This window comes from Miniopterus natalensis, chromosome 2 (assembly GCF_054644295.1).
Source record: "Miniopterus natalensis isolate mMinNat1 chromosome 2, mMinNat1.hap1, whole genome shotgun sequence".
NCBI classification, from domain to species: Eukaryota; Metazoa; Chordata; class Mammalia; order Chiroptera; family Miniopteridae; genus Miniopterus; species Miniopterus natalensis.
Window position 1 is genome coordinate 5,157,177 of NC_142082.1, and position 22,370 is coordinate 5,179,546.

Genomic DNA, 22,370 nt, shown 5'->3' on the forward strand with positions numbered 1-22,370 from the left:
GAGTCCGGAGGTCACCCTGCTCTGGGCACTGTGGCTGAGGCGGGCGACGGGGGCAACCGGAGGGCTGTGAGGGAGGGGACGCGGCAGAGCGGGACGTGCCAGGGCTGCTCTTGCTGGCAGTTGCGTCTCCTCGCTTACTTTAGAGAGAATTGCATTTATTCTTTGCCAGAGATGTTAGGGGAGAGAAGTTGGAGGCCTTTCCATCCTTCCCCGCTAAATGCGTACAAGTCTTAGGGTGAAATAGCTTTGCATTTAAATTCTATGTCATGTTTAGCATCCTTGCATCAGGAAGGTGGTTCTCAGCAGGCACTTGGGCAGCGAGGGGCCCGGCGAAGGCCTGCCAGCTGTGAAGTGGCCCAGCCTGGCCTGGAGCTCGTGATTTTTTCCTTTGCCTGCACTACAGTAGGGCCTGAGTTAATGAAGGACAATATTGTTATGTTCACTGTCGCCTAGTCATCCAGCTGTTACCACTTTACAGTGACAAGGGGCTTTAAATGAAAGAGCCATTAAGTAATATATAGACAGGTTTGTATCTAAAAGGTTTCATAGATTTCTGGGAGAGTTTATGTCATATTTTCTTGAGTTTTTAAAGCAATGGCTCTTTATTTTGGATTATTTCAGAATGATCCTGCCTAGAGAAAGGAAAATTGAATATATTCATAGTTTTCCTTCCCCTCAGTCACCTCTGTCTCACCTTCCATCAATTGATTAGGGGTGATGTTGGGGAGATTTGGATTTGAATTACTTGTAAAAACTATTAAGATCCAAGCTGAGGAATTTGGATTTGGTTTCATCACAAATAGATAATGCAGTAAATTCGAAAGAATGACCACTTTAGAGCCAGATGGACCAGGAGTCCTGTATTACGCCATATGGCACTGCCTCACATTCCTGAGGCAATCTCCTAATATTTTTACGTTATGATCCACTAAAATACTCCAACAATGTTTTATGTCACGGTATTTATGTACAAGCTGTGTTTCTCTGTCACAATAATTATTCCACTGGACCCAGGAGTGGTACCTTCTCCAACAGTTGTATTTTCTTTGGAAAATGATATTACGTTTTGGAGAACACAATGTAGAATATTCTTAACAAGATGTCAGTAGCTATTGGCAGTGACAGATGAGAAACAGAACTCAGAACTCTGTCTTGCCCGTCTTTGGAACGGCACCAGTGGAGGCCTAGGTGGTGCCTTCTTGGCCTTTGGAGCTGTAGGGCCTCAGGGCCTCTGAGCGTGCAATACAGAGTTTTGGATGCTGGCGTAGAGGGCCTTTCTGACACAATCCGGTTCCTTTCTTGTTAATTGTTGGGTTTTTTAAAAATAATTTTGCAGGATTTTAGAAGGTTCACAAACAATTCCATCTTTCCCACAGGATAATTCACGTTTTCTGAAGTGCGTACAGCATTGAATTATTTATTTTAAATCAAACCCGTTTGGGTCAGGATCATTATTCAGTTGATTTGATATGATCTTTATAACCCATTTGGTTATATTTCAAATCAGAGTGCACGTAGCTTCCTTTGAAAGCAATTCTATTTTAAAATGTCGTTTTTGTTATTGTTTTTCTTTTAACTAATTCTATATGTCACACACAAAAAACAGCAACATTAAATTGGCCTTCTTTAAACCATTTATAACAGTTATGCACTCAATATCATTAGGCAAATGTGATTAAAAAATAATTTCAGGCCTGGAAAATATTTTAGGGTTCTGACTCCAGTTCCAGCTAGTGGCTGGTTGGTTCACTGTGGCAGGACGCTTAATATTTTAAGTCTCGGTGATGTACCCGGCGCTCTGCCTCACACATAGTGGATGCTGATAGCTATTTCTACTATTTTAAAAATTATTTTTCTTTCTAGTAGGCAGCTCTGTCTCCAGAGTTTCTTATGGAATCAGAGAACATACAATTGGAGATCACAATCATGAGTCTAAGGATTCAAACTAAAAGTCCATGGAGGGATGATAAACCGATGTAGTAGTTGTATCAAAATATTGAGAAAGATTATCAATTACAGTGTAAGATCCAAATAGTAAATTGAAGGGGGAAAGGTTGAGAAGGGTCCTGGATAAGTAGAGTGAGCACATGGAATAATGACCCTGACCTTTCTCAGCGGTCAGCCGGTGGGGCTGGGGTTTGTGGTTTACTCTTTCAAAAGCTACTCGGACACACCCACGCAAAACCCGTGGTGGCGGTGGGGCTCCCCCTTTCCCATCGACTGGAGAGAAACTGGGTTTACCTCTATTGAGATCCTCAGACCACGCCCTCCTCAGATCCTAAGGCCAGTTCTCCTTGTAGATGTATTTTACCCTCTTTTCCCTATCAAGCAGATTAATTAAACCGTAGACAATAAGACTTTCCCTCTCCCTGTCGTCTCAAGCTTCCCTAACCCAGGCATCTCAGCCACAGCCCTGCTGACATCGGGACCAGATAATCCCTTGTGCGTATGTGTAGGAGAGGGGAAGGGGCTTCCTGTGTATTGTAGGATATTTGGCAGCATCTCTGACCTCTACCCATTTGACCACAGTGGTACCCCCCAGCTGTGACAATAAAAATGTGACCAGACATCGTCCCATGTCCCCTATGGGCAAATTTGCCCCTGCTTGAGGATCACTGTCCTAGCTGAAGATTATGCTTATTTCCTCTCTTCATCCGATGCTATGCTCTCATTGACGCATAAGGACACTTACCGGCCTGGCCCTGGCTCTCGGTCTCTCGGTCACTCACACAAATACAAGGAAGGGCTGAAGGGTCGCTCAGTGCATCATCCTGGAAGAACCAGTCGCAGAGGGGATTGGCCCAGTGACCTTGGTCTCACTAGCAGAAAAGATTTCAGGGGATTTTTAAGCTGTCACAGCACATAAAAGACTACAAACGATCCACTAATTAAAAGCAGAACCAGTGGTCAAAATTGTGATTATGTGGAATTAAAAATATCCCTGAATATAACAGGAGGCATGTAAAAATTGTTACTGAAATCATATGGTAAAACATTGATTAAGACACGAAGACTGTTTTTCCTTTACTGTACCAACCACACCGTCATTTCCAGCAAGCCTGGCCTCGGAAAATGACTGTACAAAGAAAACCCTCAGAATCCGGAAGACTTGTTTTCCCCATGATGGGATACCGCAGAGGATGAGCACTGAGGCCCGCGTTCCCAGCCCGCTCCACCGCCCCGGCGGTGCGGGATGGGATGGAACCGCGCACAGCGCCCGCGCTCACGCAGCCTGCTTTCAGCACCCAGGTCGGATGATAAAGAAATTAATGCGGCTTCCAGTGTGTCTAACTTACCCTCGGGGAGTCGCTCACGCTGGGAGAGCCTGGCTCATTACAGGTGATTCTGTAGCGTCAGTCACACCATGAGATGACAGGGCTTCATAAGACAAATATTATGGATCAATCTTCCCAGGCCAGCACTGCGTGCCGCCAGAATTCCTCGTTGGCAGAACAAAACTGAAAGCCCTTAATGAATTCTGTTACCTTGGCAGCATACTGTCAAATCTTGCACTAATAGCGGAAGAGCTGGAAAACCATACCAAGAAACCAGCACGTCCTTGGCAAGCTGGAGCCAGGGCCTGGTGCTGCGCCTGCCCACATTCGGAAGGAGGCCAGAGTCCTGTGCAAGCCCCCCAGGCTTCCAGGGCCGAACCCAGAACAGCCCCCTCACCGGGGGGGTTATTTTTGCTGTTTCTCTCTCTCCCCCCTTTTTTTCTTGCATATGTAATTAAATGTTAGTTGGTTTAACAATAAAAAAGAATACCAAAGGGTAATGGCTGTGTGTGTCACCGCAGTCCCATTTCAGGGACCAGAGTTCTACTTTATGAGCCAATTCCTACACTGCATCAACCTCTGTAACGTAAGATGTGGCAGAATTTTAAGGCAATTATCCTAACAGAAGGGTGACCAGATGTCCTCGAATGCTTAGCAATGAGCCTGTATGTTCTATTTTTTGTCTTTGGAAGAGAACCACGTTACAGCCTTCCCCTGATCAAATCAGGTGGGTCATGTTGTAAATCCACCTAAATATCAGAAAATCAGAGACTTCCATGTCATGTGCGTAGAAAGCATCTGGGAGGAAGAAGATGGTCCCGTTGCCTGTGAAGCCCGTTTATCTGTAGTGCTCCGGCTCGATTTCCCAAGCAGTTGCCTGAATCTTTGGTGCGGGTGTTGCAGACCCACCGAAGCCCAGTTTTCTCCCCTGTTCCCTTCCTTCTGACTCAGGTCCTGGGCACTGTTCCTTACCTTTCGTTCCCCCGCAAACATCTCTCCCTGTGCCTGTGGTCCCGCTGTCCTTTGAAGTGGAAGGAGAGACGGTGGGAATGGGGCAGTGGCTTCAGGCTCGGCTCCCTGGAACCCGGCGCTTCACGGGGTGCCCCTGAGCTGCAGGCGGCAGGGCCGAGGGCGGGGAGGGCCCTGGGACCCACGCCACCCTCCGGGACGGCCAGGCCGAGTTGCTCCTTACAGTGCGGCTTCCAGCGCACACAGGGCCTAACAGTGGTGGCACCGTAGTGTCCCGAGAGCACACCCAGGCAGGGCACAGGGCACAGGGCACAAGGAAGCAGTCACTCTGGAGAACAGAAGTGGGGGACACTGAAGGAATTCCCTGGGGAGGGGGTTGCATTTGTCATTAACAACTTTCTTCAGCCACATGAAGTGCCACATAACTCCAAAATTCAGGAGCTACTCATTTCCTCCCTCCGAAGAGTAGTTTCTACTCTCCAAATGCACCTCCAACAAGACTGAGCACCTCCTGCCATCTCGGCTGGAGCGAAGGAGGCGCTGGTGCCAGAGTGTCCCCCGAGCAGGGCCTGACTAAACAGTGAGAGGGCAGATGTAAGTGTGCGCACTGAGGCAAGGAAACAGTCATCTCAAATGAGGCATCCAATGTCCGGAAGAAAGGGGATATATCACAGTAATTTCTATGGCTAATTATTTAATCATAAAGATATTTGACTTGATGTATAGCTTTATTCTTATATAAAATTATCCTTTATTTGTAGGTATTATAAGATTAATTACTATAAATTAAAATAATTTTCAATTACATTGATTTTAAATATAAAAAGAAATATAATATAAAATTAAAAATACATTTATACCAACACATTTTGAAGATTTTCCCTATGTTAATACAAATAGGGTGTGGTGTTTATAGGACATGCTGTGACAATGTTAACACTTCCTAGCAACAACATTGAAGAGCAGGAATTCATACATTATTAATATTTTACTCAAGTTTTCCAAGTTTAACCTCAAGTTTGACAGTAAAAATTTAAGTTATCATTTATCTTGTTTCTTTCTTGAGGAAATAGATGTTATTATCCTAAAATCCTGCCCATATAACAGAAGACTATTTCTTCAGTCTGTTGTAGGAAATGTAATACTTTTGCTTTTCTTTTAAAAAAATATTACTTCCTCCAAATCCAGCTTTTTAAATTTTTAAAAAATCTTAGCATGCCCGAGCCGGTTTGGCTCACTGCTTAGAGTGTCGGCCAGAACGCAGACTGAAGGGTCCTGGGTCTGATTCTGGCCAAGGACACGTACCTCGGTCACAGGCTCCATCTCATCCCCCGCCCCGGTCGGGTGCGAGCTGGAGGCGACCCATCGGTGTGTCTCTCGCACATGGATATTTCTCTCTCTCCTCCCTTCCACTCTCTCTGAAAAGCAGTGGAAAAAATATCCTCAAGTGCGGGTTAAAACAAAATCTTAGCATAATAGAGAACTATGTAAAAAGACACTTCCGGTTACACTCTGTCAGCAGATTCCAATTACTCGACAAATAAGAGCTTGTTAAACAAATAGCATGTTTCCAGTTTTTGTATTAAATGTCACCTCTTGTGCTGTGTAAAGCAGGGAATCTGTTGGCAAGGTATAGCTTTTAAAACTACCCTTGAGCATATTACTTGAATAAGCCTTTGAAAGTTACCTTGTGCTCTTATCAGTGGCTGGAAAACAAATGAAAATGGATAAACGGATGAAACAAAAATGCATAATTACAATGAAATGATACTTACATCCAAATCGAGTTTTAGTGTAATTAATATAGTTTTAAATATTTTCGGAGGGAACAAAGAATGTCGTGTCTTAAACATTTTTATATAAATATATTTTCGGATGATTTTCTGTGTGATACTGTCTAATTCAAACCATGTTATGTTTCTTTGCCTATTTGGTAACATCCAACCATGAAAAGTGAATTTAGAATTTAAGAAATATTTCAAAGAAAAGACTCCTCCAATTATGTTTGCCCTAATGAGCTGGATAATTCTTGTAAATTGGTCTTTTGGCCTGAGTGATTTAGATAATTACTTAAGTTCTCGATTTCAGTTTAAATATGCAGATAGTACCCCAAATCAAGCATATGATACATAATTTGTATGACTCACTTCTCCAGTAAATTGATCAAATAAATATTAAGTGAAAAGTTTGCTTGACCTGTGTATTGCCTTCACAGAATTTTGTATTGTCCAGAAGTAGCATCTCTCTAATTTGATCAGATCTTTTTCCTGTTGTTATTTTCAGATTTGTTTGATGGATTAAGAAATATTTGTTCAATCAGAGAGAATTCCAGATAAGCATTAAAGCATAAGGCTCTAGTTTGTAACTCAAACTGTTCACTCATTGTAAGTCAGTGATCCAATTACCTATAAACATTACCAGGATGGGTGGGAATGAGTTCATTTTTATTTTTTTTTTACTCCAATTAGGATGTGTTTGTGTTTCTGTAATTGAAATTTTATTTTCATTTTTCAGTAGTATTTTTAATATATGTTGTGCATTGAGAAATAATTTTCATTTGCCTTTTGTAGTTTTTAATTCATGAAAATAAACTAAAACCAGGAGATTATAGTTATAATATTTCTTACTTACGAATATAAAAGAATCTTATTAGCTATCGAAATTTAGACTTTATTGCATTTTAAATTAACATATTCATGTTTTTGTGACTTTTTAACAGGCAATAACTTCCAGATTTTGTGGTGGATGTCGAATTTTGCTGCAAGGAAGTCACAGTAAGTGCTTATGTACACAATAACTTTTTCAAAACCACAACATCTCAGGATTTACAACTCCATTATACTTAAATGCATGAAAAAGTTAATGTGATATTTAAATTTAGCCTACCAATTTATAATGTTGATAGAATTTATTCATTCTCATGATATTCTCCATAGAATGTACTAGATTAATGCCAGGTTTTTATAATGATGCAGAAAAATAGACCCACGGCCAAGTTTTTTCAATTTGTCCAGTGTGTTTATATGTCTTGCTGTGCAAATTTCACTTATTCGTGTATGACCTTGATGTTCTCTTTTATTAGCTATTTGCAGAGAGTCTGTCTTCTGTGAGCTATTACTTGTTGATTGCTTTTCAAATTTTGGATTGTGGGACATTTATTTTGCATGAATAACTTCTTTTAGAGCAATTTGGATTCACCTTTTGTAATGTTGGATTTTAAATAATTTTCATGCAGACGTGAGTCACTAGCTCTTGCATTAATTTCACAATTAGGCAGGGGCATTTTCTCCCCACTTGTTGAACAGTGGGGTGGATGGAGCAACTTCTCAGGTCTTGTGCAATGCATTCTCATAGTGGTTTAAATCTGTGTTTATTTCAGAGGTGAACATAAGCAACTTTTGTTTTGCTAGCCATTCTGGGTTATCTTGTACCTGCTTTTACGTTAATGCAATTACCTGGGAATGTCTGTTCTAAATTGAATGCAGAACTATCAGCATGCTGCAGGCTGTGTCCATTCAGGAATTCAAGTAATTTAAGACATAGGCTTTCAATGAAACTCTATTTTTCAGGAGAAGGTGTAATTCGCTGCCAGAGGTTTCTGTCTCCCTGACACTTCATGGAGGAAAAACAATGCTCTCCAAGTTCTTGATTTTCATATAATTCAGGTCATGGTATCTTAGCTACTCAGACGTCTAGTGTGTTGTGCAACGTGGGCTGTGTCCTGGCTTCTGTTCCTACTGACACTATCTCCTGGGTGTCTTCTTGACTTGACAGTTGAGCTGTTTGGCAATACTCCTGACCAGTGGCCTCAATGTGACATACATTGTATTCATTGAGGACAATAAATTAAATGTTATTATTTTGTAGACCAGAAAATGATTATACTTATAAAATACCTGTAAAGCTTATTCATAGGTGTGCTGTGTTATTAAAGAAATTATTTTCTGTTTTGGGGATTTCAACATTATTAGCTTATTAATATAGTTGTAGATAAGAGCTTCAGTGAGTAAACTCGATATTTCAAAAGTGTTAAGTGGAACAAGCATTGTGATATAGCCCAAACATATGAAATTATTGGTGAAATAACTCAAAGCATTTCTCTCTCTTACTGTGGAGAAGGGACATGAGAAATAGCAAGGGAAATGACCTCATAAATGAGAAGTGTGAAGACACTCCTTTCTTTATAACCAAAGGGAGATCATCTGTAGCAGCAACACATATTTTATCAATAATATTATAATCCGTTTAGTTAAAACTCTTTTTTCTTAGATGTTTCTAAAATGCATTTTTACCTTCAAGTCATGTTTATATACTTACTAAGAACAATGAAATATACATATGTGTGTATAAATACATATATATTTATTCAAATGTATATATAAACACATACACATGCACACATCTCAACAAAATCATGTTTACTTAGAGTCCCCAAATGGAAAGCTTTGAATACACATTCAGATTTGTATTTATCTGCAGATTATCCTAATCTCTAGTTTGTCTCTACATCTTCAATCTCTGATCTTGTTCTGTCATTTATCCAAATGTTGAATAGCTCTCTTAGATGGTCAGGTATGTGGTCTTAGACCCTGGGGTATAGGGAGGAAAGATTAAGATCTTGTCTTCTGGTTGCCCACAGGCTCCTTGAGAAAATATAATCATTTCACAACAATGTCAGTTCACTGTGGTGGGAGTTGTGGTAGAACCTGGGGCATGAAGATTGGGGAGTAGAGAGGTGAAGTACTTAAGTCATCCTGGAGACCTAAAGCAGCATTTTCTAGAGAAGGTATTTCTTGAACCATAGTAGGTGTGTGTAACTGAAACGGTGTTGGTGTTGGTGTTGGCAGAGGGGGTATTGGTGTGTGTGTGTCTGTGTGTGTGTGTGTGTGCTCCAAACTGGGGGATTAGGGTCAAGGGTTAGGAAGAAGAGGCTGTGGGAGTGATTCCAGGCTGCCTAGGAAAGGAAGGCTACATACATATGCAGTTTGCAGCAAGATCAAGGTGACAGGACCATGTTACCTGCTCCGGGAGCATAGAATAAAACTGTGAAGTGGTATGAAATGGGAGAACTGGAGCATGAAATAACTCCTGCAACTCTGCGGAGAGCTTGCATTAGAGATCTCATTTTCCCCCAGAAAACAAAGGGGACCCTTATTGGATTTGAACAAAGTGAGGGATACTGGAGTTGTGTTTTGGAAATACTAGGCGAGCACCGATTCTGAAGGATTAGGGTAGATGGAGGAGCAGCAGAAATGGAGATAGAAATACCCGTAAGAAAATGGTATTAGTAGTTTCAGGACATAAATGATGATAGACTTAGAAAGGAAGTGGGTTTGCAGGTAGAGCACTAGCCTTACAAAACTCCTGCTCTGAACAGCAGGGTTCGGGTTATTTACGTGATCTGTCCTGTTTAAACAAGGGGAACTACAAGATGATTATTGATTAAAAAGCTCATGATAATGGGGGTGGGTTGAGGGAGAAGACAGGCTAATTTAAAAATAAACAGTTATAAGAGCAGAAAAGGTTAGTTCAATTGAGGGTACTGGACTTTCCCTCTTATTTCCTGGGAGGCCCCAGGAGTGAGTATGGAGCCCAGTTCAGAACCCAGGCAGGACAAGCTGGCTGCAATGGCTGTGACCACTTGTTCTATCCCTCAGATACTGTCCAGTACAGTAGTCCCTAGCCTGGTGTGACTGTTAAAAATAATTAATATTAAATTAAATCACACATTTGATTTCTCAGCTGTGCACATCTCATTTCAAGTGTTCAGCAGCCAAATGTGGTCAGCAGCTACCCTAGTGGACAGCTCAGCACCTGTCTTGGCAGAACTCACATTGGACAGCACAGTTCAGGGTTTTGAGAACACTGGTAAAAGGATGCAGTTTTGAACCACAAAAGTAAATACATAACTAAATGTATTTAACATTGATACCTTTCTAAAACTTTTACACAGGGATGGGCTTAATTACATTCTCATTTCATAATCAGCCATGCTGATGAATAACATCTGACTGTTAATAGAATGAGAACATTTTCAATCCTCAAGTTTATAATTCAAGGCTTTTTCTTTTCCATCCGTGAGGCCCATAACTAAAAGCTACGCTGGCTCTTGTGGACCTGACAAAAATCCGATGATAGCAGATGAAAGGAGCCACTGCAGAACAAGACAATTTTCTCAAAATAGCTTATTTTCTTAATGTTTTTTGGCATCTCAATTTCCATCTTTAAATTCATTAATAAAACACATTGATGTCAGTTCTCACTAAAAGATGATGGCATTTGGAATAACAATCTTATTAGGGTGCAATTTCCAATGCTCACTATGTAAAATAAGGGTTCACTATCTCTGACCCCTTAAAATGTATGAGATCAAAAAATCTAAAACATCAGCCTTTATAATAGTGCTGCCAAATGAGGGAATATCTTATTTCTGAGAGAAATAGACTTTGATCTTACAGGGAGAGGTGAGGTTGCTCTCTGTGGTCATTACACACGCCCTGCGCCCATCCCGGGGTCTGGAGGTGAGAGGGGAGCCTCGCCTGGTGGCCTGTTCACTGTAAGAGCGGCATTGATCTTCCTTCACCGCGTTTGCAGATAAGATATTCGGGGGGGAAATTACTTGCAAGCAGTGTAGGAAAGGAAGCAGAGAACAGCTGAGTTGCTTTATAACTCTAGTCCTGCCTGTTTTTCACAGGACACTCTCCGTGATATTATTTACTGGCTACGTTGTTTACTGTTTGCATTTGGTTATTTGTCTAACACTATAAACTTATATCTTTATATAGTTCACATCAGCTTTTAGAACCAATAAGTCCATGCTTCACTCTTTCTCCTAATTGAAGAAAATGTTATTAGTGTTTTTGTGCAATTCAACTTTGATATTTTAATGCATGTCAATGCCCCTTTTTGTCAACAGTAGCTTCATGGTTGGTCTCCTTGTCTACACACTTTTCTTCCTACGCAAATTAATCTAAGGCATTATATTTATCATATCGCTTTTTTTTGGTCAGGATACTTTAGGGAGTACGTTGAACCTGTGAGAGAAGTTTTGCCTTAAGTCTGGCATTCAAAGCCCTTCCAACCTGTCCCAGTCTACAATGGCTTATACCTAGTTACTTATATTATATCACTTAATTCAAGTGCCTGGGTGTAAGCTCTTTGTGACTGTTCCATCTCAGCTTCCTTTTCTTTTTCCCAAAGCCCCCAGCCTTCATGTCACCTTTTCCCCACGACTTTACTCTCCAGTGGTCTCAGTTACATCCAATATTCTTTACTTCTGGGAAGTTTATTGATTTGATACATCTGTATGTTTCCTTGAGACCGCTCCTGAAGTGAAATGAAATTAATAATAGAGACTTATTTAAGTCTATTAGTGGTGTCCTCTTAGCTTGCTTGAGGGCAGTGGCCATGTAATAAACATGTGAGATGATATTGTCATGGGTGCACCCTGAGGAATCGCTGATTGAGAATTCAAAGAACAGGAACATGAAATGCCATGCCTTGATCAGCTTGCTGACTCCTAGGGAGTTTAGGTGAGATGTAGATAGAATTAAGAAAATATTGTTGTCCTTTCTATTGTTCTGACGAATGCTGGGACGATGGATTTTCTTCTTTGATTCTCTAAAGGGCTCTATGGTCCAGACGTATTGATGCTCATTGTCTAAAGATTGGTCTGCTTTGAAAATAACATTGATGGGCACACGCAGTTACCTTTGAAAAGAATATGGATTTTGATTTACTGGACTATAAATATGCAATTATCTAAAGGAACTAATATGGTTACTTCTGAGTTTATAAAAAACATTTCATTCAGTGGAAATGAAAAACAACATATATCATTAATATTATCTTAAAGTTGGTTTTGCAATTAAAAGTAATTGGAGAGGCCCGGCCGGCGTGGCTCAGCCGTTGAGCACCCGACTAGGATCCAGGGGATGGTGGTTCGATTCCCGGTCAGGGCACATGCCCAGGTTGCAGGCTCGATCCCCAGTGGGGGGCGTGCAGGAGGCAGGTGATCAATGACTTTCATCATTGATGTTTCTCTCTCTCTTCCTCTCCCTTCCTCTCTCTGAAATCACTAAAAACATATTTAAAAAAAAGTGACTGGAGAGACTTCACAGCTAGAAGAAGTATCTTGAGGAGATCAACTGTCATGTTTAAAATGAATTTAAGTAACTCTCAGGTTACTTAAGTAACAGGCTTTTCTAACCAAACAGATACCTCCTTTAGTTCCGCCTTCGTTAGAAGAATACAAGTGTTTGAAAATCCTGATGATGCTTTAGTGTCTTTGGAAAGTACACCTAGCAGATGGACTAGATTATCCAGCTATCTCATCCAAGTAACTTATTTATGTGACTTTGTCTTCCATTGTCACTTTATGTATTAAACGATCTTCAAGCAATGGAACTGAGGACAGCCGAGTTGTTACGGAAGAGGGACAACAGCAAAGCCTTTGGGTCGGTTGGAGACCTCACCTGGGGAGCAAATGAGGCTGGGACGTGCCTACTGTTAGCTACTGAGAAGACTGAGGGAGCAGTTGCAAAGACAGACTTTGAGGAGATGCAATTATCTAGAAAAGGAAACTAGACTGTAATATGTCCCTGGGAAGGTGTGCTGTCTGCTTGTCAATTCTATTTATAGCATATTAATCTGTGTTCTTCCTTCAAAATGACCACCTTAGGAGTGGAAATTAACTTGATTCAGTGTTTGGGAGAATTGTACAAATTCGATTTCTTTACTCATTAATTCAAAGTATAAATTCAAAGTAAAACCATTATTTTGCCCCCTTGAATGGACTGGATCAGTTTAAGTGGCTGTAAGATTTTTTATATTGGTGGAAAATATACATGTAAGATGATAGCTTTAATTGCTGTATTTCATAATCAAGGGAAAATTGGATTTATTTTTTAACTAAATAATTCATTAGTGTCCAATTTAGAAAAGATAGTTCATTCTAAACTTAGGTGGCAATTTTGGGCACACTTGTTCTAAGGTAAATATGCTAAGAATGCTAATGAAACAACACAACAATCCGAGATTACTCTAGGTGGGTATGTGCTTGTAAGTGAAGTGTTTAGTTCAAGAGAAACTGGAAAAACGTTTGGTGGTGACCTAGGTACTTGGAGTAAACTTGTTACGTCCTTACTAGTCACGGATTGCAGTTTTGCCGAGTCCAGCAGTACAAGCTCTGTCAGAAACGAGCTGGGGAAAGTCATAATCAATCTATGATTTTGTATCAACCAGGAAAGATGACAGATCTGAAATAGCTTTTTTTACACAGGGCTTAAGTGACAAATATATGTACGCATCACTTTTGTGATAATGGAAAGTGACTCGGTGACCTCAAGTCATCTTTCAAGGATGTTTCCATGGAAGGCTGTCTAGGAAATTGCAATATTATGTTGAATGGGTTAAATTTGCCACATTTCTTGTATTCGTTTTTAGAGAATGGATTCAATCATCCTATTTTACATTTTTATTTAAATTTTTACACGAGAATAAGGTCCTGGCGTTTGAATGTCACATATCCTAAGTGAAACTTAGCCGTGTCCTCTATCAGCTTGACCTTCCAGCTGGTCTGTGTATTTACTGGCCGGATGTTTTACCTGTTCCTCTTAGTAAAGCTATAAATAGAAAGAATGGAAAGGTTAGCCAATCAAAATGCAGAGTGTGGATAAAGGTCAGGGTGGTAGGGCATGCAATTCTAATTCCAAATATATATCAGACAATAAAAATCTGACAACTCATTCTTGTGGCAAAAATTGTAATCACGGAATTGAAAACACTGTGCAAATTATTTTTCATACAGAACTGTGGAGTTGAAATAGAATAATAGTATTTGTCCAGTTTCATTAAACTTTTAGAATTATATTCTGATGCTTTTGAAAATAAACCCATATGTACTAAAAAGAAAAACAACAAATATATTATTGGAAAGTTCCATATTTTTACACATTTTCTCTTTACTCATTCATGAGTTATAATCTCATTATATATAGGCAAAATAAAGCATAGGTGAGATAATTCATAGAGACATAGAAATCTAAAATTTGAAATAAATTAAGCAGAAAAAATTGCTGATGACTTAAGTTAATTTTTCTTTTCACTTAACTTATAACATTTGCAGATAGTTCTCAGCATTTGTGTGAAAGGTTGGGGACTATTGGGATCTGAATAACAGCTGTCTAAAAGATCTTCACATCCCGATACCTAGAATCTGATTGTTACCTTATTTGGGGCAGAAAAATGAAAAATAAAAGACTTTGTAGGTATGATTAAGTTAAGAATTTTGAGATGGAAAGATTTTCCGTGGTTATTCAAGTGGACCCTAAGTGCAATCACATATATCTTTATAGAAGAAAGGCAGAAGGTAGTTTTACAAACACACACACAGAAGAAAAGGCAATATGACATTGGAGGTAGAGGTTGGACTAAAGGGGCCACAAGCCAAGGAATGCCAGGAGTCCCCAGAAGCTGGACCAGGCAAGAGGTGGATCCTCCTGTAGCCTCTGGAGGGAATATAGCCCTGCCCACCTCTTGATCTCAGCCGAGTGAAACAAATTTTAGATTTCTGGCCTCCAGAAATATAGGAGAATAAATTTATTTTATTTTAAGTCCTAAATTGGTGACAGCAACCAGCATAGACACCTAATTCAGGGAGCACTTGTGATGAAGAAGCGGAGCTCTTAGAACATTTTTGCTGAAAGCAACATCCCTTTCAATTGTATAAAGACGGGTTTACAGGTAGAATCACAACTAATCTAATCATCGATTCAAGCTCAAAAACGTCAGGCCATCTTAATATGCGTTGATGTATTAGATAAGTAAGCCGTGCATTACCTAAGGCACAGTAGCTTGAGACTCACTTGTCTAGTTCAGAGAAATAAGAATTGATTAGGGAGTGAACAGGCCTGGCGATGTGTCCTGGTAGGATGACAGAGGGAACCTCCTTAGATTTCCAAGTGTTTAAAGGAGGGGAAGAGTGTTATATAAAAATCAGGGTATCCAGGGGCACATGTGTATACAGATTTAAGTAGTGTGCCAGGTTCATCGTATCATTTAAAGATGCTATATTCAGGTACAAGCATCGCATTGAGAGACTGTTTTAAAATATCTTGTCAAATTATAATGCAAAAAGCAATTTAGGATGAGAAAGTTTAGGAAGGAAACTCTCGGTGGTCAGAAGGAGTCCCTGGAGGCAATGGAGCATCACAGAATCAGACGAAGGAGCTTGATGGTCCTAGTTCTTTGTAACATCTGCAACGCGGGGCAGTCAGCAACAGGAAATAAGATTCCCAGCAGTGGCCTGCAGATTACGTTATCCTGAAAACACACTGAACATTACATTTTTATGTGCATTTTTAAAATGAGGGCTTGCAAAGGAGTAGGATTTTCGGTATTGTATTTCATTTAGCAGAAATCATTTAATTGTTTTAATTGAAGTATTTAAAGGCTGAATGCTAACATGTCTGTAATTTTGATGAGGGCTACGGTGCTTGAATTTATAAGAACTTGGCATAGCTCCATAGTCATGTAGACAAAAGAAAAAATTGAAAAGCAAATTAGAAAAGCAAAAATTATGAACTGTAACTTCTCAACTTTGAGAACTGAATGGAAAAGTAAGTAAGGACAAAAAGACCTGGCAGTCTTTCCCCACATCAGTAGTTGAAAAACCAAGTAATATTGAATATGAGAGATTGATGACTAAGGTACCTTTGCTACATCAACAAAATGTTAACAACCCAGAAAGTCAGAAAACAGCCCTAGTAAGGGAAAGGTGTTGTTTTATTTTGCACTTCAGTGACCCCCCCAGCAATAATAGGAGGAGGGATAGCAAAGGGAAAGAGACAGACTCCTGATGTTGCTCCTTATACAATGATGGTAACTGAGAAAATTAATAAACAATGCGTTCCAAAATCACAGCGAAGGAAGTCTCACAGATACAGAGGACGCACCACCCGGATAATACATTAAATATGCAAATAATCTTTCAGAATATGCATAGGACTATAAATACATTTTAAATATGATCACATTTTAATATAAAGGGCACTCTTCTATTTAAGCATTTCCATTATATTTTCATGCAGTTGCCTCAAATACTTTTTTAAGTAGGCAGCGTATAAATAAATAATCATACATATATTTAATTAATATATTTATACTGTTACGCTGCCGGGATTTATGTGATAGTGTGTAGTAATGTGCTTATTTGCGTGCCTATCTGATCCCAAATGAAAGGAAGATATTTTATCACGGCCTAGGCTTGGAGACTCATGCCCCTTATTTCTTATATTCCATTTCAGTACGACTGTTAAGATGGAAGTAAAACATAATAAACTTTATTTTGTTTGGTAAGTATTTTGGGAGAGTTTCAAATCATCCGGTTTTAAATTAAATACCTACCGCTTGTAATTTCATTGTGCAGAATTTCATAAAATAAAAATTTTAAGATATAACTATGGAGGAATGACTCATAAGTAGTTAAAAAACCTTTTTTACCCTGTGTGTTGAAAGTGTAAGCCTGAGGCTGTTTCACTTGCAAGCTAGTGTTAAAAGAGCCAAGAAAGCAGGAGTATTCTGTGGATCTGAGGGGGGGTGGCGAATGGGTAACAAGAAAGGGGCCAGTCACAGGAGTGTAAGAGGAGCCACCCTGAGTGAACAAGGTCACAGCAGGTCAAGTCCTAATTCAGCTGTGGCTCACCTGTGTTCCACTGCAGGCATTCCTCACAGTGCCCGGGCGGGGACAGGCACCCCAAAACACCGAGCAGAGGTGGGAATCCAATATAATGCTCTTCATAAGAGCAGTCAATCGGCTTTCATCCCTGAAGGCTTCCATGGTCCATGAAGCCAGTGAGAATATAAAGGTGGTGCTGGATACCCCCAAAGGTGCTAGAGAACAGAGACTTCATTCAAGCGGGCAGTTTGCACAGCAGGGAGACGCGGCCTCTGGGAGAAACCAGGGGTGCTGCCTGCAGACAGAGGAGAGGCCTCTATTTATGGAGACACTTCCAGCCCATAGTTCCCATTTTGGTCTGTTTCATGCAAATGAGGCTTCCTAATTACACAGTTCTGATTGGTCAGTGGGGATGCAAATGAGATTTCCAGATTGCACAGTTCTGATTGGCTGGGGGAGGTCACGGTTCATTTTCCGGATGGTGGCCAAGCGACAGAACAAGAAACTTCCCTGCAGGGTGGACTCAGACTGGGGGGCAGGCAGGATGGTGCAGGAGCTTAGAAGTTCGGTTTGTGGTTCTTCCTGGGGGCAAGCTTTCCTTCTCGGGGTTCACAGAGGAAATCAGTGTCAAGGTAGCTCTACTTACCTTTAGAGATCTCTTTATACCTCAGAGGCAGCACTTCTGTTCATGTTTCTGTGAAGCTATGAATTTCCTTGAACTTTTTTATTTTCTTTTATTTAGAACTCTACACCTCCTTTCGTGATTTCTCAACATCACATCTCGGATGCAAAGCAATGTGGCAGAAATTAAGACAAAGGATAGCTTTTGTTGTTGTTATGCTAATATCTCCCTCTTTCAAGTAGTACCAGGTAGACAAGCAATTTAACAGGAAAGAAAAAAATAAAAAAGATGTACATTATTCAAGGCCCAGTATCTGGACCCACTTCCATCTATCTTTGCTTTCTCTCCTTCGAGTGGCTTTTGCTTGTTCGAAAATAGTACATCTCCTTGTATGAGAGAAAAGAAGGGGTGAGACAAGCCTGAAGTGGATGCTATAGTTGCTGGGGAAATTTTATTCACAAAACAAATCCACCAACTCTAAGACATCTGACTTATGTTATCAAATCACCCAAGCCATGCATCCTTTTATTGGAGTTGAAAAGCTTTTAAAAAATGTTAGGGGAAAAAGAACTGGAACTTAGATGTTCCAAGAGATCATACCGAGACTCTGACTTAAATTCATCTCTGGGGAATTTTATTTTCAATGTGTAGCATAAGTATGGAATATATAGATTACATGTCAGTATTCTTTAATGGACAAATATGGACTTGACAATACAAAAACAATGAGAAAGTAAGAAGGAGCTCTATCTTGAATCACTGCAATTTATATTCATTAAAATCACTCAGCTTGATAAGCCAGCCTTTTCAAATACCACTAACAAATTGTCAAATAACTGTCATTGTCCTCGTGCCTAGTTAAATAATCAAGTTTTCATTTAGTTTTCATTATGGAAATAGAAATGGCATCTTGAGTTTGACTGCGTGTCTGACTCTGTGGCTTGATGAGCATGGTAATGATGTGGCGTTCCAATGGTTAATTCTCAAATGGTCTGGCACATTCAGACTTGTATGGTCCAGAACCCAAACCTGGTCTTGGTAAGAGTTTCATGGGAAGTCAGGTAAAAGAGTATGAATTCATATGGATAAATTCTGGGGGATCAACTATTAAAAACTCATTTTGACTGACATTGGATTGGCCCAGATAGCTGTGTATAAAGCAGCATTTGGTGATTGAATTTTCTGGTTCCATGTACCTTTAGATATAGTTGGCAAAACCTTCTTACAGGCCACCATTCCTCTTTGATGAGAGGTTATGTCCATTGGTTCATCATGAAACATATCTATGAAAGTAAAAGGCAGAATTTGATACTACATGTATTTTTCAACTGCACGTGTTCATTGCTGAAGGTGCCCAGTTGAACTTTGTTTTCAGTTCATATTTTACACCTAATATGAGGAGTCAGCGTTATTGCCCTTTGTTGAGATGAGAGATCTACTTAAGACCCCTCAGCCAGAACAGAAAAGAGCCTCTGGGCATTTCACCTCACTGGGCATTTCAGTATTTTTTTCTATAACACTCTCCTATTTTCCCTTGAAAATAGCCTATACCTTTTGTGACTTAATCAACGGAAATTGCCAAAATAGGCACAGGACAGTAAAGCCTATATTAGCAATATGAAATGCTTTGAGCTCATTCATTCATTCCTCCATCATCTTACAGACACCTACTGGCAGCTTACTATATGTTCCACACTATACCATTTGCTGATGATTTTTTAAAAATCAACTAAGACACAAATCATATTCAAAGAGAATCAACTTCTTTTCAGCTATAAATGCAATCGTTTTAATCCAGCAAACATTTTTAACTAGAACAAACTTCACTGAGCACAGAGCAGCCTGCACGTCAGGTTCAGGGAGATAATAGAGGCCAAGGCCTTTGGGAAATGAGTGAGTTAGCATTTGTCTAACAGTCATTTATTGGCACCTGTTTTGTTTTGGTCAAGGTGCTAAATTCTAAAGCTAAAAAAAAAAAAAATAAGTTAAAAACGAAATTAACTTACAAATTCTGCAGCTCCTAAATTTGACATCCCTGGAAGCTATTTTAACTAGAGAATAGACTGTATGTAGTATCTCTATGTGTGGTTCTGTAAAATTCCTATCTCAGATAATAAGTGTGAAAAAAACTATTAAATATAGTCTACCTGAAGAATATAGTCATACCCTCAATTACTGGCTACTCTTTCTCTATTCACAAGCTTCTGGAAACACTTGCAAACAGAAAATTCTGTTACAAATGCAGCAATATATATATGCGTGTATCCCCCCCCCCCCCCCCCCCCCCCCAGTGCTCTTTCTGCTTGTTTCTGGGAGAAAGCTTCAATTATATGATGATGTTTTTATGGTCTTTTAATACGTATTAAGAAAGTGCTAGCCCTGGCTGGTGTGGCTCAGTTGGTAGGGGGGTCCTCCCTTGCACCAGAAGGTCACAGGTTCAATTCCTGGTCAGGTCACACGCCTGGGTTTTGGGATCGATCCCCGGTAGGGGGCATGCAGGAGGCAGCTGGGCTGCTCTAACAAAATCCCACTGACTGGGGGACTCAAACCACAGATGTTCGTTTCTCACAGTTATGGAGCCTGGTAAGTCCAAGATCAAGTTCCCCGCAGATTCAGATCTCGATGAGGTCTCTCTCCCGTCTTGCAGATGGCTGTCTTCTTCCTGCCTCCACACGGTGGGGAGAGAGGAAGCTCTTCGGTGTCTTCCTTTTCTTCTAAATGCAAGGATGCCTCATGGGAGCTGCACCTTCATGACTTCATCGGAACCTAATTACCCCCAAAGGCCCACCTGCTAGTACTGTCATATTGGGGGTTAGGGCTTTAAGACATGACCTGTGTCATTTGAAGATGACTCTTTAGGGAACTATCCTTGATATCAACATATGAGTTTTGTGGAGCTGCAAACATTCAGGCAGTATCATAAACATGATATATTCATATTAAACACCCTTTTACACATAGCACTGGACAGGGAATGACAATGTCCACAATAGTGCAGGATATCAGAGAACCCATTGCCTCTCTTAAAATCTGTGCTTCCTTTGTTCATCAGCAGCTTCAGGTGCAGTTTTTGTTTGGTTTTATTTTTTCCTACCTGCCCCTTCCTCATTTATTTTCTTCTCAAAATTAAAAGGGGAAGAAAAGAAGGGTGATACTCAGAAAAAGACTGGGAGCAGCGTTTGTGTACGGTAGCTGGATTTGGTTTACTGTTGCATCCCTTCCTGTGATCGCATCAATATTGCCTCCAAAAGACAGCAGATGGCAGAGAGGAGAACGGCTTGGAATTGATATGCAGCCCAGCTGGGAGTATGGGATTTGTCTTCATAGGGGGTTAAAATAAATTCCTGATCAGATTGAAACTTTATAGAGAAATATGTTCACCTGTGTCCCAGGTGCATATCGTATCTTTTTTTATCTGAACACATACATATTTTTTTCTTGGTAGTTATAAGATGTGAAGAATGCTAAGTAAGTTAGAGAAAAGAGCTTAATTTAGCTTGAAAATAAAAATTTGATAATATTAATAATATTTCTCACGTGGATGACAAACAAAATATAAATTATAATTAAATAGATTCACAGGAAAACAAAATATTTATTACCCTTCTACAAATGATTTAAATGATATAATCATAGAATAGAAGACAAAATTCAAATAGGTGGCTGCACTTCTCTTAATGGCATGCTATTTCTTAAATATTAAAAGTATATATTATTTAATTTTAAAGTAAAAGATTATTTCCAAATGATAATATTCTGAGTGATCTCTATAAAAGAATCTATAAGAAGTTCATGAGTACATTTTTACAGAATTACGCAATTGAAACAGATTTGAAAGGTATTTGTGTTTAGTGAATTTTAATGTATAATGGAATACAAAATGATTTTCTTAGTTTTAGAGAAAACTGGTTGTTTTTTTTTTTGTTTGATGTGATATGTTTATTAGAACTATCCTTTAAAGTAAAATATTGAAAAACTAAAAGAATAGTGCATTAGGAGTAAATATTCAACTGGAATGTAATTAGATTGAATTTTCCCCTTCATTAAGCATATGAACAAATCAGATATGCATTTTCATTTCAGAAGTTTATTAGAGGGAAAACACAAATGTAATTATGAACGTTCTCATTAATTTATCTTTGATTTCTTGCCATTCTGCATACATGTCCCATTTTACGTCTGTGCAGCCCATGTCTCCCACCGGGCGTCTGCTCCGGGGGATGTGCGTCGTCATTACACTTGGGAGGCTTACTGCCTCTTGCAGGCAAATATTCACAAAAGTAACATTCATGTTTAGTAACCAAAGTCTTTGAAAATAAAAGCAGGTAATGAACTGAATGACTACGCAGGAATCCTTTTGAAGTTACTGATTAAAAGTTGTAATTTATCGTTATAAATCGCTTTTAAGCACATACTGTGGACTGCCTTGTGAAAAGACTTGGGTTACAACCCATTCAATAGATAATAAAAGGCTATTACTTTTTAAAATGAAGTCTGCTAAATATGTTAGTTTCAAAGAATATCTCAGTGCTCTTAAAAGGTGCTATTTACTTGAGCGCAGAGACTAGATCTTTACTTTGGCCTCAATATAACTTAATAAAATGCCAGGGCACAGGGTAGGTGCTTAATGAAAGTAAAATTCCTACTTAAAAACAAACATCATGTTTCCAGACACTGCCCTAAGTTCATTCTGAGCCTGAGTTCAAATGTCTCATTGATGTGGGGACGCTTTTATCCTAGCAACAGTTCTTTTAGTAAAAATCTTCCCACACATAAAATTGATGAGCAATGTAAATATGGCTGTGGTCTAAAAAAAAATTAATAAAAT

General features: G+C 39.5%; 1 long non-coding RNA gene across 1 annotated transcript in view; it reads left to right on the plus strand.

Annotated features, from left to right (window-relative positions):
• The window catches only part of LOC107541970 (uncharacterized), a 1,179,532-nt gene that overhangs the window by 450,045 nt on the left and 707,117 nt on the right, over positions 1-22,370 (plus strand). The window contains exon 3 of the long non-coding RNA XR_001603661.2: positions 6,964-7,018. This is a non-coding gene — a long non-coding RNA (uncharacterized LOC107541970). The remainder of the gene's footprint in view (positions 1-6,963; positions 7,019-22,370) is intronic.